Consider the following 16,121-nt stretch of genomic DNA (forward strand, 5'->3'; position numbering starts at 1 on the left):
AATCGTTTGGTGTAACAGGTCATATTAAAAGGCAACGATCAGCCGATCATGCACAGTCGGTTGATCTTTCAACATGTTGAAACAAAACAATGATGACAGCGATGGTCTGCTACCGATGCTCCGTGTAAAAGAAGCTGCTCTCTTCGATGGGCCACCTAGACGATTTAAGGTTTTTTGGTTACTTTTCATATACATTGTAATGTAGTCATATACAAATGTAATAAGTGTATTGGATTATACTGTGATACAAAAGAACATTGTTGCAATGTATGTTTATTTTTGTGTAGTTTCACAGAGAAAAGCATCATCTTAGCTTATACAAAGATATAATGTACATAATTTTTTTTACACAAATTGGAGTAAATTTTGCAAATAAATTCTTTCACACTGGTCCTGATTTACAACACGTATTAGAAACTAAACAGCATCCAGAGTTCTGCTGTTGGTTACTTGAGGGAGAAGACACACAGCTCAATTAAATTTCAACATCTAAATTTCCCATATCAGGTGACTCCAAAGTTGCTGGTGTTAGCTCCTGAGTATACATACAACATTGTCTCTTGCTGACGATAGTCTAAGTCTGGACGTTGGCGCACATTTACAATTACTTATATACTCAGGGACTAAGGGCCCTCTTACAAAGATGATTGAGTGAAAAATCATTATATTGTTTGAATATAAGCTGTCCCTGCCAAACTACCTTGACTGCCCTAACTGGCAGTGGATAACTGGTCAACGGTCCCTTTCCTGAACAGGTGTGACACAGAACAAGGACAAGACAGACAATCACAAACACATAGTCAAGAAAGCTAGGTCGGAGTATAGTCTAAAGTCAAAGTCAAAACTCAGGAAACCAGGAATACAGATCAGAATATAACACTAGGTCAAGATAACACTTAGGTACTGAGGCTCTACTGCAGGCAAGGAGGACGATGAGGGGAGGATACTTAAGGAGACTGAAGTCCTGTCACCATGCCGTGATTGGGACAGAGAGCCAAGCTCCCAATCAGAGTTGACTGGAGGTGCCAGCCGCCAGTCATAATTACTATAATAGCAAACACCTTAGCCTTTCGGCTGGGTCGGGTGTCAGGGCTTACAGGCCAGCCCCTGACAGGTGTATTCAGACAACAAACAGAAAAACTAGATAACAACACAACAACACAAAGAAAAACTAGATAAGGAAGTGGCCAAGATTAGGGACTTTGCTACAGACCCTGAATTCCAATCCTTAGAACAAAAGTTACTCAAACATCTTGAAACAAATAAAAGTGAAATCAAGGAGAAAAAGCAAACGAAATGTGTAAGGGACTGTAAAGATTTTTAAAGTGGGTATGTTTACACATAAAAAAAGAAACAACCCAACTAAACAAACTGACACATTGGCCTGTGAGACATCTGAGCCTGAAGAATCTGGTTTAGATTTTGGTGGGCACAGACACCTGAGTGTTAAACCATACATAACATACCATAAAATCAAAAGTGAATTAAAACAGTTGCCCAGGTCCTAATCCTGCTATTACATCTACTAATACTTACATGACTCAGACTATTCCAACATGCACCAACAGAACATATACAGCATCAAGTGGAACTATGGCCTCCTCCTCATCTTCTATGGCCTCATCCTCTTCTTGCGCTTAAAGCGTAACTATAATTTCAGTAGCCAAAAAATGAAATTTCTCGAATAAAAAGCCCATGTGTTACCCTTTAAAAAGAGCCCTAAACTGCGTTGATAGTGTGTGCGCTTGCTGAGATATCCCCAGTTGTTTGGCTCAGAAGAATAAATGAATTTTTCTTCTGGCTGCATGAAAGTGGGCGTGGCCTATCCCTCATCTCCCTGGCTGCCTCTCCATTCACTGACCAGCTGCTTAGCAAATGTATCACACACAGTGGGATTAGATACAGCCCCAGCATACAGTATGACACAATAAGATTAGATACAGAGCTCCAGCAGATGGTATCACACACAGTGGGATTAGATACAGTCATCTGCTCTCATAACACTGTAGGATAATGTCAGCCATGGAGGTGGTGGCACCTGCTGCAGACATCTGATAGTGAATGTTATATGTACTATGGAAGGACTACCGCTGTGTTGTGCTGGGACTTTTAGTCCTCCCCTCACTAACTCACCCACTCTCCCTCATGCAGTACATTGGAGTGATGGTGGCACTAGATACACTTGTCTCTCCATCCAGCTCTTCCCCTGCGCTGCTCCTCACACACAACACCCTCAGCTCTGCTTAGTCACCTCTGTGAGGGGAGGGGGGGGGGGAGGTTTTGTTTATGTGTGTGTCAGGGCTGTTATCTGATGCTGCTGTCGGATCTCCAGGGAGGGGGCGTGTCCAGCAGGAATGCAGAAATAAGTCAGAGGCAAAGAGAGCTGTGAGTGGACTTTTGGCTTTATGTATTTAAAAAACTGTTCATTTTAGGTTATTAATGTATATTGCAAAAATTCTTATCATGACCTAAGCTAACTAATACTGAATGGTCAAAATATTTTATAGTTTCGCTTTAAGTAAAAAGGTCTTTCCTTCACACAACAGCTGCTAGTGGTACCCTCACCTGGGTGAAGGCTGTAAACCTTTTGGCAGGAAACTGGCATCACACAAATGACACAAGAATAGGGAAAGAGACAATAGAACTATAGCATATAGGGTGCGAAAAGTTGTCCACACTCAATATCATCCCATCCCAATATTGACACTTTTGTGTCTCTGGTCACTGAAGAAACTTGGGACAGCAGAACAGCAGACAGACACTTCCCTGTAATTTGACACCAGGTGAACGGAACACCTTAAAGAAACTTTGTGCCAACTTTGACCTGATTATTAAGGCATCAGATTAAAGGGGTTATCCAGCATGGGGCACTTTTTTGGGGGGGTTCCAGCGGCGGGTCCCGCATCACGGCGCTCCGGTGCCCAGCCGCTTCCGGGTGTTTGACGCCGCCCAAGACACTACGTCTCAGGGCCGCTCAGCCACTCAGTGAAGGAGGCGGGGTCCGAGCGGACTTCAAACGAATCCCGCCTCCTTCACTGAGTGGCTCATAGTGACAGCCCGTACATGACTGGGGGAGCAGTTAGGGGTTAACAGGGAGTTTAGTGTAGGCTTGAAGGGGTCATTAGAAGTTCAGGGGAAGGAGCTAGGAGTCAGTTAGGGGAGGGAGCCAATGGTTAGGCTTAGAATAGCTGGGGGGAGTGTTTTAGCCAGGAGGGGTATATGAGAGGAACGGGAGGGCTTACCTCACTCTTCAATAAGCAGGACCAGCAACAGGAGCATGGATCAGCCCACAGTAGATGTGTCCTCCCTCATGGCATCCCTGAGGGGAGCAGCAGCTCAGCATGGGGCCGCCTGGCTGCTGGAGCAGCTCCAACAGGTGGTTGGGGAAGCAGGTGGGGGATCGGGGTCCCCGGAGGTCCGTCCATCTGCACGCCTCCGGCGAACGCTGGAGCGGCTCAGCCCCGAAGTCCCCAGCCACTCCCGTCGCGTAGTGAGCCTGCTCCTGCTCAGGACCCTCCGTCCTGTCAGACCTCAGTCCTCCCGGTACAGGAGATCGGTCGGGAGGAATCCCGCTGCGCAACGGGGTTCCGGCTCCTCCTTTCCTGTCCCGGCTGCAGCATCCGAACCGGTAGCGGCTGACCCCTCCCCCCATCAGCGTCAGGGGGCAGCCCAGCAAGGAGGCAATGCGGGGACTCTGTCCCATAAGAAGGTATGGGGCAGAGGGGAGCAGCGGCGGCACTCTCAGGCAAGAGAGGGTTTGGGGGAGAGGCTTCGCCCCCCTTGTCAGAACGTGGTCAGCAAGTGGAGGCCCGGCGCTCCGCTAGGCAGGCCAGCAGCGCATCATCCCCTGCAGCCCACACTTCCGTCAGCAGCGGCTCGTCTGGACAGTGGGCTCCGGTGGCTCTACCCAACACGGGCGCCGAAGAGGTCGATGTAAGAGCCGGGCCACAGTCGACAGAGGAGGATTCCGAGGGCCTGGAAAACGGAGGAGTCTGCGGTGAGGAGTCAGCGCCCGTGCGGTCCACAGTTGCGGCTGTTCTAGCGGCTGCTGATAGTCAGCCTAGTTAGTCTCTTTCTGTGTCTGTTCTGTCTCCTGTCTCCGCGGGTGTGAGTGGCGTGCGGGGTACAGCGTTGAGGGGCCTGGGGTCAGTGGGCAGGGATCAGCTTGCAGGGATTGGGAAAGCTGTGGTGCAATTTTTGGCAGGTATGCATGATTTGGTTGCGCAGAGTGCATGTTGCGCAAGCGGCTCCAGCAGCGGTGGCGACCCCGGCAGCAGCATGGGTGGTGAGAAGAGCAGCGGCAGCTCCGGTGGTGCCAGTGGCTCCCGCGAGTGTGGCGGGGACTGGCGACGCATCAATTCGTTTGGATGACTCTGCACGTGGGGAGGTTTATGTTTGCTTCGATGGCCCGCTGGGGGCGCATCTGAAACGAGAAGTGAGGGACAAGATTTGGAAGAACGAATATGTTGAAATATTCTCCCTTCTTCCTCTTGAAAAATTCAATATAGATAAGGGTAAAGCAGACGACAGTAAGAAGGAGGAGGAAGAAAAACGGCGGTATCAGATGATACCCTGGACGTTTTCAAACTGGTTCTAGGCTTTTGCAATACTGGCCAGCGTGATTGGGAAGAAGGCCCGCCACAACTGTTCTGCTTTATTTTGCTATATGGACTCAAAACCTGCCGGATTTCTGGTTTGTGCGAACCAGAAATCTCGGCATCTGACTCCCGCTGTCTGCCGGCTCCGTGCAGCGGGTGGATACAGCCTAAGGAACACCTAGAAAACTTTACTAGGCGATCTTTAGGCTGTATCCACCTGCTGCACGGAGCCGGCAGACAGCGGTAGTCAGATGCCGAAATTTCTGGTTTGTATGAACCAGAAATCCGACAGGTTCGCTCATCTCTACTCAAAAGGGGAAGCTTGCCGAGTGTACGGGGGAACTGCTTGGCTCAGGTATGACGAGCAGTTCCGCCAGCGGAAGGCGGTTAGGTCCACACTGCGCTGGGATCATAAAGATACGCGCTGTGGATGCAAATGATGGTGGCGACCAGGGCCCCTTCTCAGTCGTTTCGGGCAGGGGCCGGGGGGTCAGCCGGAACCTCGGCCTCTCAGCGTCCCGGCTGTTGTTGGCAATACAGTGAGGGTAACTGCCGCTATGGTTCCGGCTGCAAGTTTAAACACGAGTGCGGGACCTACGGTGGGAATCACCCTCAGTCCAAATGCTTCAGGAGGTCGAGGGGACGTCCTGCTGAGTCTGCTTAGAAAGGGGCGGACACCAGTGAGAATAGAGGCAATGCTTCCGCTTCTAAGTGAGTACCCGGACTGCAACGCAGCACAATTGCTGCGGGAGGGTTTTCAATTCAGTTTAGGATCCCCTTTTCCACAGATGCCCCAATATTTCGTCCGTCAAATTTGAAGTCCGCCAGAGCTCGTCAGGACATGGTGGGCGAAAAATCGGGGAAGGAGGTGGCCCTGGGGCGTATAGCGGGTCCGTTCGCGGACCCGCCGTGGCCCCACCTGCGGGTCTCTCCTTTGGGTTTGGTGCCCAAAAAGGAGCCCAATAAATTCTGCCTAATTCATCATTTATCGTACCCGGCGGGCGGGTCGGTTAATCATGGGATAGATGAAAAGGCCTGTTCGGTGATTGGGTGCGGCGTTGCAGGCCAGGGGCGCTCATGGCCAAAATGGACATTGAGGCAGCCTTTCGGTTACTGCCAGTGCATCCCAACAGCTTCCACTTGTTGGGGTGTATGTGGGAGGGACGCTATTACGTCGATTGTGCAGCCTTTCGGTTACTGCCAGTGCATCCCGACAGCTTCCACTTGTTGGGGTGTATGTGGGAGGGACGCGTTACGTTGATTGTTGTTTGCCGATGGGGTGCTCCATTTCCTTTGAGACTTTTAGTACTTTTGTGGAAGGGTAGTGCGCAGGGAATCGGGTGTGCCATTGGTTTTACATTATCATGACGATTTTTTGTGCGTCGGCCCGGCTAGGTCCGCGGTTTGTTCACTTTTGCTACATACAGTTGAACAGGTGGCTGGCAGGTTTGGCATTCCATTGGCACCGGATAAGACGGAGGGCCCAGTGATGCTGATCCGTTTCTTGGGCATTGAGATTGATTCGGTGGCCATGGAATGCCGACTGCCGCAGGATAAGTTGCAGGATCTGCGGTTTTTAGTGAGTGAATTTTTGGGGTTCCGGAAGGTGTGGCCGCATCAGCTTCAGTCCCTCCTGGGCAAACTTAAAGAGTCACTGTCGTGAAAATGTAATTGGGTTTATTAGGCAAATATGCCGTTATATGCATTAAAAAAGCCTTTTCCCAGGTCCCCCCTCCTCTCCTTTTTGTCATCCACTGCTCAGAATGAGGACATCTCAATCAGACGCATCCTGTTTATTCTATGCAGAGGGGAGGGGGGAAAAGAGAGGAGCAGAAATGTCAACAGCAGAAAACAGAGAGCAAAGGATTCCTCAGTGGGGGAGCTATTCAGAGCTTCAAACTGCTTTTTTATGATAAAAATTCATTTTTCGGCTAATAAACCCAATTACAAAGTTTCTTAAAATTGCCTGTACTATTGATTTCTGCAAAAAAATTTCACGACAGTGACACTTTAACTTTGCATGTCGCATTATGCCGATGGGTCGCATTTTTTGCCGGCGACCACAGCGGGTGTTCGTTCCCCCTTCACTTCATCCAGTTGACGGCGTCCCATCGGGAGGACTTGCGGATGTGGGCGTCATTTTTACAGTGCTACAACGGGCGTTCTGTGTGGTTGGAGGACTGGGTTGAGAGTGAGGATATTGAATTATTCACAGATGCATCTGGGTCAATTGGTTTTGGTGCCTATTTTGGGGGAGAGTGGTTTGTTGGTGTGTGGCCGGAGGAGTGGAGAGTGAATGGCCTGGTGCGTAACCTTGCATTGTTGGAACTATTCCCCATAGAAGTGGAAGTGGAGGTCTGGGGCACACGGTTTCGTAACAAAAAAGTTCACTTTTGTTGCGATAATCTGTCAGTAGTCCAGGCCGTCAACAATTTGTCTGTGTCCTCGCCACCAGTTGTGAACTTGCTGCGTCAGTTGATGTTGCGTGGTTTGGAGCTGAATGCGTGGTTGTCTGCGCGGCATCTTCCAGGGGTCAGGAACTCCATTGCTGATTAGCTTTCTCATTCACAGTGAGAACATTTCCGGGAGTTGGCACCAGAGGCGGACCAGCAAGGGAGATCCTGCCCTGATTATCGGCATGGCCAAGAAACTGTCCGGTCTTGCATTTTGGTTTAGAATGGCTGGTGTTCGGGATGCTACGAAGGATTTCTTGGTGCGTCAGGCAGTGGCAGGGTATCGGAAGGCTAGAGTTTCTAAGGACGCGAGACGGCCTGTCTCGTATTGTATCCTGTTGGGTTTGATAGGTTTGTTGGGGGAGTTGTGTATGGATGATTTTGAGTTTGCTTTGTTCAAGGCGGCCTTTTCTTTGGCTTTCTTTGGAGCCTTTAGAATTAGCGAGTTGGTTAGTCGCTCTTGTGTTTCGGGGGATGGGATGTCGAGAGGTGCAGTTGTGGCGGATCAGGAGTGTGTGTCTTGCTGGCTGAGTTGGTCTAAGACGGATCGGACTGGCAGCGGAAAGGGGATTGTGCTTTATCCTATTAATGGGTGTGCAGCTTGCCCGGCAACGTGTGTCCTGGAATATTTATTGGCTCGCCCGGTTGAGCTTCGGGGCCCTCTGTTAGTTCACCAGGATGGAAGGGCCCTATCTCACCTCCAATTTGTGTCGGTTTTCCGAAAGGGTTTGGAGCGTATGGGTTTGCCTGCAAGAGAGTTTGCGTCGCACTCCTTCCGGATAGGAGCGGCGACGGAGGCGGTTAGATGTGGTCTCTCTGACAGTGTGGTGCGCCAAATTGGCCACTGGGAATCAGCTAGGTTCCGCTCCTATGTGCGCTTGGACTTACTGTGAGTACTTGGATATTCATACGTCCATCTCGGTGCAAGGAGGGAGGACATTAGAACAGAAAGTAGACAGCTGGGCTTCCCGCGTGCCGAGATTCATGTCCGGTGGATGGGGGTTCCGGGACTGTTATAGAGTGGCGTGTTGCCGGAAATTCATTATTATGCCAGGTTGGACCGTGTCCCTGATATCTTGGTATTACATGTGGGGGGAAATGACCTGGGGGTCCGGTCTTTCCGTGACTTAATACGAGATATTAAGTTTGACATGTTCAGACTCTGGTCCATGTTCCCAGGCGTTGTTGTAGTCTGGTCGGAGATGGTGGCCCGATTTGTCTGGCGTCACGCCCGCTCTGTGGATAGGATTAATAGGGCTCGGGGGCGCGTTAATAGAGAGGTGTCTCGGTTTATGGCTCGAACTGGTTGGGTGGTGGTCCACCATAGAGAATTGCGGGTGCCGGACAAGGGTTTTATAAGTGAGGACGGTGTTCATTTAACTGATGTGGGCATTGACCTTTGGTGTTTAGACTTGCAGGACGGAATAGAAAAGGCCATCAAGGTGTGGAGGGATTCGCAGGCACAAGGGGTCGTTCCTGATCATGGTGGCGGAGGGGTGGTCACCGATGGCACTGAATAAGGTGGTGTTCGGGGGCCCCTGTGGAGGAATGGGGAATCCCCTTGTAGTATCTGGCACTGAAGTTGGAGTTTACGGTGTGTGGTTACCGCTTAGGCGGGCTATGTGGAGTTATAGCAGTGCATGGCATATTTGTCACCCCCGAGCCGGCGCAGTGCGACTGGGGATTATTATTGTAACTGTACTGCTATGGCTGGGCCATCTGTGACCTCCCCCGGATACGGGTTATTGTTTCAGGATTGTTTATAAGGATTTAAGTTTTATATATTGGAAAATATATGTAACATGTTTGGAATATTTTGATACTTCTGTTATTAATAAAGAGGCTGCTGTGGCCATTATTTTCCATCGTCACACAGTGTGTGTTTTCTTTATTACAGAAGTGGATGGGTAAGGTGGGAGGATGAGGGGGCAAAAGAAGGTATGCATACCCCATAATCTGCTTTACTTGGTGAGGAGCTAGAGGCACAGCCTGAAGCAAGTTTTGATTTTGACCCATTATTATTACAAGATTCAGGTCTGTGGATTGATATGAACAAAAAGCTGAGGGATTTCCTTGAATTGCATGGTCCGCAGCAAGTAAAGCGGTTTCTAAGGATGCTGGTATATGGAGCATTGATCGCAAGCATTACTGTCGTGAAGAACCTAACAAGGAAATAACAGCAAGACAATGGCTCATGTATTCAGTCAGTAGGGATTCGGTGTATTGCTTTTGCTGCAAAATCTTCCATATGTTCAACTGAAACAAGTGATTGGAAGAACCTGGCTTGAAATTTGGCTACACATGAAAAAGCTGAGTACTATGAAAGAGCATTCCAGAAATGGAAAGATCTAGAAACAAGGTTGCGGCTGAACCTAACAACTGAAGACCAAAAGAAAGAAGTAATAGGTGCAGAAACTCAGCACTGGCAGAATCCTTTAATAAGACTGATTGTGCTTGTCAGAACACTGGCTACACATAATTTTTTGAAAAAAAACAAAACAATGGAAACTTTTTGAAGTTTGTGGATGCAATAAGTGAATTTGATAAGGTCATGAAAAAACATGTTAGAGGAGTAACCGGTGAAGAAACCCACAATCATTATTCAGTGCAATTCTGAATGAAATGATCCCGTTTCTGGCACAGCAAGTGAGCCACAAGATATTAGCACAACTGCATTTGGCAAGATACTTCTCTGTCATCTTGGATTGCACTCCTGACATTAGCCACAGAGAACACATGACGTTAATGCTGCTTTGCGCTTTGCTGGTGCGGTTTGTTCGGATCCAGGAAGGTGATAGAAATGATACTGAATTAGGGTCAAACAAAGAGAATTTTTTGGTGGTGCCATAATGACAAATATGCTCATTTAGCATCTGGGAAAGCTGGGAATAAACTTTAAGGCTACAAACCCACTTGGCGGGTCTGCAGCGAGTCCCCTTGCTGCGTATTTGCAGCGAGACTCGCTGCAGATCCCGGCCCTATACTTTTAATGGCAGACAAACACGCAGCAGGGATGTACATCCCTGCTGCGAGTTTGTCTGCAGCCCACCCCATTAACCTCTCGGCCGCCGGAGCTGATACTTCACGTGATCGCGGTTCCCGATGTCTTCAGCAAGCCGGAGCGGGGACCAGGTGAAGTATATGCTCCAGCCAGCCGCCCGCAGCCCCGGCCGCCCGATCGCCCCCTCGCAGCACCGATCGCACGCCCCCCCCGCAGCACCGATGGCACGCCCCCCCGATGGCACGCCCCCTCGCAACACCGATCGGCGGCGTGCGATCGGTGCAGCGGGGGGGGGCCATCGGGCGTCCGGGGCCGCGGGCGGCTGGCTGGAGCATATACTTCACCTGGTCCCCGCTCCAGTTTGCTGAAGACATTGGGAACCGCCGGAGCCGGGATCAGGTGAAGTATCAGCTCCGGCGGCCGGGGGGTTAATGGGGTGGGCTGCAGACAAACTCGCAGCAGGGATGTACATCCCTGCTGCGTGTTTGTCTACCATTAAAAGTATAGGGCCGGGATCTGCAGCGAGGGGACTCGCTGCAGACCCGCCAAGTGGGTTTGTAGCCTACAGATATGCGAGGTCAAGGTTATGACAAATATGAAAATATACTCAAATATGAAAGGCAAAATCAACGGTGTCCAAGCTTGTGTGTGGGAACTAAATCATTGTGCTTTTTTTGTACCATGCAGCCCCCATTCTTTGAACATCAGTTAGTGATGCTGCATCTACCTGCATTGATGCTGTGAAATTCTTTAATGCCATGCGTGTGTGTATATATATATATATATATATATATATTTTTTTTTTTTTTATTTTTTTTTAAATCCACCCAACCTTGGAACATTCTAAAACAAAATCTGGCAACTTCACCTTAATACTGAACATTTAAGCTATTAATTACTACATGCTGGGAAAGCAGAATAGATGCAGTGAAGGCTGTACGTAACTAGATATCAAAGGTAGATGGTGCCCTGACAGCAGTTGTGAAGGATTCTGCTTAAACAGGAGCAACTTGTTCTAAAATTATAGCAGAAGCTAGAGGCATCCAGAAAAATATAACAGAGTTCAAATTTTTGTGTGGGCTGGTTTTATGGCATGACTTTATATTTGAAATTAGTTTAAGTAAGAAGCTCCAGGCTGTGGAAATTGACATTTCTGGAGGCATTGAACAACTGGAGAAAACAAATTTGTACCCTCCAAAAACACTGATCCGAATAGACAATAGTGATGACACTTTCCATATATCTGACGGTTATAAAGATTCAGCGGAAACTTTACTTATGCCTAGCGACAATGAATTAGAAGAGGAAAATCAATATGAGGATCTATTGACGGTTTGTAAGAGCCATTTCAAGAGACATTTTTCGTTTTTGAAAGTTCTCTCCAGAAACTACATGTCAATCTGGTTCTACCTGTAATGCGAAAATTATTTCTTACTGCAAAAAACATATAGGGGATATGCTTTGTATTTATGCAAAATGTGCCAATGGACACACATCACATTTGTGGAATACACAACCACAAGATGGGAAAAGACAAATTGGTAACGTTCTCCTGTGAGCTGCTGTCAGATTATGTGGCTCTAGTTTCCTAAAAAATGAAATTTTTTTAAGGACGTGTGCTATTTGCAAAATTACTTGGTAAACGTAATACAAAAAGATTTTTTTTCTGCTATTGACCATCAATGGAAGTTTGAACAAGAAACAATGTATCAATGAGCTTAAAAGAACTTTAGTGTGTCTGACTGGTGACGGGTATTCAGACAGTCCTGGGTTTTCTGCCAAATATTGTATTTACTCTATGATGGATTCCAGTTCAAAAAAGGACCTATGCTTTTACCATTGAACAAGTTACACCCCTGATAACAGTTGTGGTTCTAGAGAAAGAATTCTTGTAAATTGAATGGGTAGACATTGACATGATTGCAACTGATCGCCACTTTGCCATTCGTGAATTACTGAAGGATAAATATCCTTACATATGTCATCAGTTTGATGAGTGGCATTTGGTCAAAACAATTGGAAATAAAGTTCTGACAGCCTCCAAGACTAAGCAGGGGTACATTCTCTCCACATAGGTGCAGTCGATAAAAAAACACTCATGGTTTTGTGCAAGGCCCTGTGGAGAGGATGGTAACAAACTTGTAGAACACTGGAAACTGCGAACAAACCAAGTAGCGAATTCTCATGCATGGCCACTGTATACATACCACTATCTCTGAAAACCAGGATAAAAACACCAAATGGCTGAAGCCTGATTCGCCTGCTATGAACATGCTGAAAGGAATGGTTTTAAACAAGAATCTATTGCGTGACCTTTAGCAAATAAACTGGTTTTGTCATTGCAACGCTAAGGCCCGGCACGGGCAGAAGGACGGAGATCCGACCCACTAGACACCAGGGATGCACGGATCTAAGCAGCTAAATGCAGCTGTCGGGGTTTGACAGCTGCATTTAGAGGCTTAATTAGCTGGCACGGCAACGGGACCCGTGCCGGCTAATAGAAGCGCTCCCCGGCTGCAGATAACAGCCAGGAGCGGCGCCGTTCAGAGCGGGGTCCCGGCATGTGGAAGGGCAGGCAGTGTATGCCGACACTGGAGCTACTGGATGAGCACTCCAAACCAAAGTTGGAAGCGGTGTACGAGCGTCTAGTCTCCTTTAGTGCCTACCTTCCTTAACCCTGCCCGCGTAACTGATTATCAGGTGGTCCGCTCCCCAGGGAACTCACAGACTTTGAAAAATTATGTCTGAAACCCACTAGGAAGACACACTCCATTTCCCACTTCTATCAGCTTGTCTATACCATGCAATACCCTCGAAACCAGGATATCTTTTGTCCTGGGAGGAGCTGAATATCACTCTAACTGAGAAAGATATGAACATAATCCTGGATAATTCACATGGATTTTCTAGGTGTGTTCTACTACAAGAAAATTGATTTTTCGGCCAATATACCCAATTACAAAGTTTCTTAATCGCCTTCTAAAATCGCCTTTACTATTGATTTCTGCAAAAAAAAACGACAGTGACACTTTAAGGGAATTAAGATTTGGTCGCCATTAAGAGATGCGTGACCAGCTTATGTTTAGAGGGTATGAACCCTGGGGAAGGAAATCCCAGGCAATCTTTGGCATGGACAATTGCATAGGAGTTTTATGGTGCGTTTACACAGAAAGATTTATCTGTCAGATCTTTGAAGCCAAAGCCAGGAACAGACTATAAACAGGGAACAGGTCGTAAAGGAAAGATTGAGATTTCTCCTCTTTTCAAATCCGTTCCTGGGTTTGGCTTCCAAAATCTGTCAGATAAATCTGTCTATGTAAATGCACCATTAGTCACTGCAGTTATGACCTCCTCCACCTTTACTCAGTAAGACTTTAATTCTGGACACTCCCACCAGATATGGTAAGGGAACCGGTATGGCTCATGCATCTCAAGCGATTGTCCGTGGGGGCCAGTTTGTCAGTGGGGACCAGCATGAAGCCACCCGAGTCTTGTACCATCTTGACAATAACTAAAAATGATTTTTATCATGAAAAAGCAGTTTGAAGCTCTCCCCGTCTTTATGGTTTTCCTATGGAAAGAGAAAGTAAAGGCACCAAAACAGGACAACAAAGAGTTAATTTACATTCACATGATGGGCTCTTGCCTCTGCAGTCACTACTGACCTCTCTGACCTCTGAATAGCACTCTGAGTAGCTCCCCCAGCTGTGTAATCCTTTGTTCTTGGCTCTCAGCTGCTGGCTAATCTCGCTCCTTTCTCCTCTCCCCTCTCCATAGCTCAGACAGGATCTGACTGATGAAAAAACAGTCGACATTTCCTGATTCTGAGCAGTGGATGAGAGAAAGGAGAGGAGGGGAAGAACCTGGGAAAAGGCTTTTTGAATGCAGATAATAGCATATTTGCCTAATAAACCCAATTACAAAGTTTTGGACTATTGATTTTTGCAAAGAGAAAAATTAACGACAGTGACCCCTCTCGCAGGCTGAATGGTTCAAAATGAATCAAATATGTAGATCTGAGTTGACTAGTTGGACACATAAAAGGTTATTGAAAATTTGGAAGCCCTAGGTTTGGCTCCCAATATTCCTCCTCCATTATGCTTCTGATGCCCACCCCTCCTGCCAGATTTATATAGAAACTCCCTATGTATTTTGAGCTGTATCCCGTCTTTTCAGCTGCTGTCATTCCTGAGGTACAAGTTTTTCTAAAAGCTGGTCTATATCCAAGATGGTGTGGCCAGAAAACTACATTTCCCAGCATGCATTGCACCTCAGAGCCAACTGACAAGTATCTGCCTCATCTTGTAGTATCTGCCAGTTGCTGACTCAATCTGCTTGTTTTACATTGTAAACAAAATACTGTATATACTGTAATACTGTATGGCAGTGTGGGGTACTGTCAGTGTGGTGAGTTCTTTGAGATTCTGGGGGAATGGGGGGTGGGGAAAGGTTGGACTCCACACAAGATCCTTCTTTCCTTTTCCCTATACTGCTCAGGAGTCTGTCACTGTTCTGCTGTTTTCCTGCCCCTTGGCCAGGAGCTCACTGATTGGTGTGATGTCAGTGGTGGGCGGGGTTAGAGATGAGGTGTTACAGCTTGCCTGGCAACAGAAGAGACCGAGGCTATGTGACTTTGGTCTCAGAAGGGAGGGCAGGACAGAGAAGCTGAGACCATGTGTAAGTGTAAGTCAGGATGTGCTGCAGACACCTATAACAAACAAGCTTAGATTATGGCTGGGGATTGAGCAGGGTAAAATTTTATGAAGTGGAGTGCCCCTTTATGCGTGAACTGATGATGAATGGCCGGAGTGGAGATGGGAAGTTTTCCAAAGGTCTTTATCTGTACATGGACCAACTCGCACTTTTAATGTTGTCCATGTAGAAGAGATGGACATGGTCATGTAAGTCATTTTTCTTCATTATTTCTAGTCCATGGGACTATGCTAGGTAAGAACCTGAAGGCCTAGCAGTCCGAGCGTTCAGGGTCTGTTATGGTGCAGGAGACTATGTTAGGCTGCAGGTAAGTCATGTTTAGTTATACCCATATAAAGGTATATATTCTCAATTTGTTTTTAAATCTTTCCCTAACTGGCTCTGGACATCTTAAAGAGATCAGAACTAAACTAAAGCCAACTGTTCTGACTGAAGACAAGCTGCAGCCAGTCATTCTCCAAGCACTTTGACCATCTAGCCAGAATAATAGATATTTGTAAATATGGGGACACCCGAACCCTAAACCGCCACTCCCATTGCCACTCCCACAGAATCATAATGTGCCTAGGTATGGTATGCCCGTCTCTAGCCATGAATGGGCACAGAGGTAATTACTAATGTGTCCTGGGGCTGTGGGAACAACACATTTTCTTGATGGAGCCAGTCACAGGTATTTAACAAGTACAAGCAATGCAGAATCTGTTGGCGCTATACAAATAAATATTATTATTATAATTTCTGGAGCCAGTTCATAGCTGACATTTTATACATTTAGCAGGGCACTACACAAGAACTTAAAGAGTTTAGGCGGTGAGTGAATAGAAATAACCTCAATAAAAAGCTGACGTATAAAGAAGGCCGACATTCTATGGAGTATTTACATCTCCACAATAGGTAGATTTAAATGGGTATACTCATTTAGGCTGGGTTCACACTATGTATATTTCAGGCTGTATTTGGTCCTCATGTCAGGTCCTCATAGCAACCAAAACCAGGAGTGGATTGAAAACCCAGAAAGGATCTGTTCACACAATGTTGAAATTGAGTGGATGGCCGCCATATAACGGTAAATAACTTCCATTATTTCAATATAACAGCCGTTGTTTTAAAATAACAGCAAATATTTGCCATTAAATGACGGCCATCCACTCAATTACAACATTATGTGAACATAGCCTTTCTGTGTTTTCAATCCACTCCTTGTTTTGGTTGCTATACAGCCTCAAACATACAGCCTCAAATATACGTAGTGTGAACCCAGCCTTAGATGTATCTCGCTAGTTTGCAGCAGTAGACTCATTTTTACATTCTAAGTCAGCAGATCCTCAACAATGATCAGCAACATGCAAATTGTAC

The sequence above is a fragment of the Dendropsophus ebraccatus genome, chromosome 11 (genome assembly GCF_027789765.1).
Source record: "Dendropsophus ebraccatus isolate aDenEbr1 chromosome 11, aDenEbr1.pat, whole genome shotgun sequence".
NCBI classification, from domain to species: Eukaryota; Metazoa; Chordata; class Amphibia; order Anura; family Hylidae; genus Dendropsophus; species Dendropsophus ebraccatus.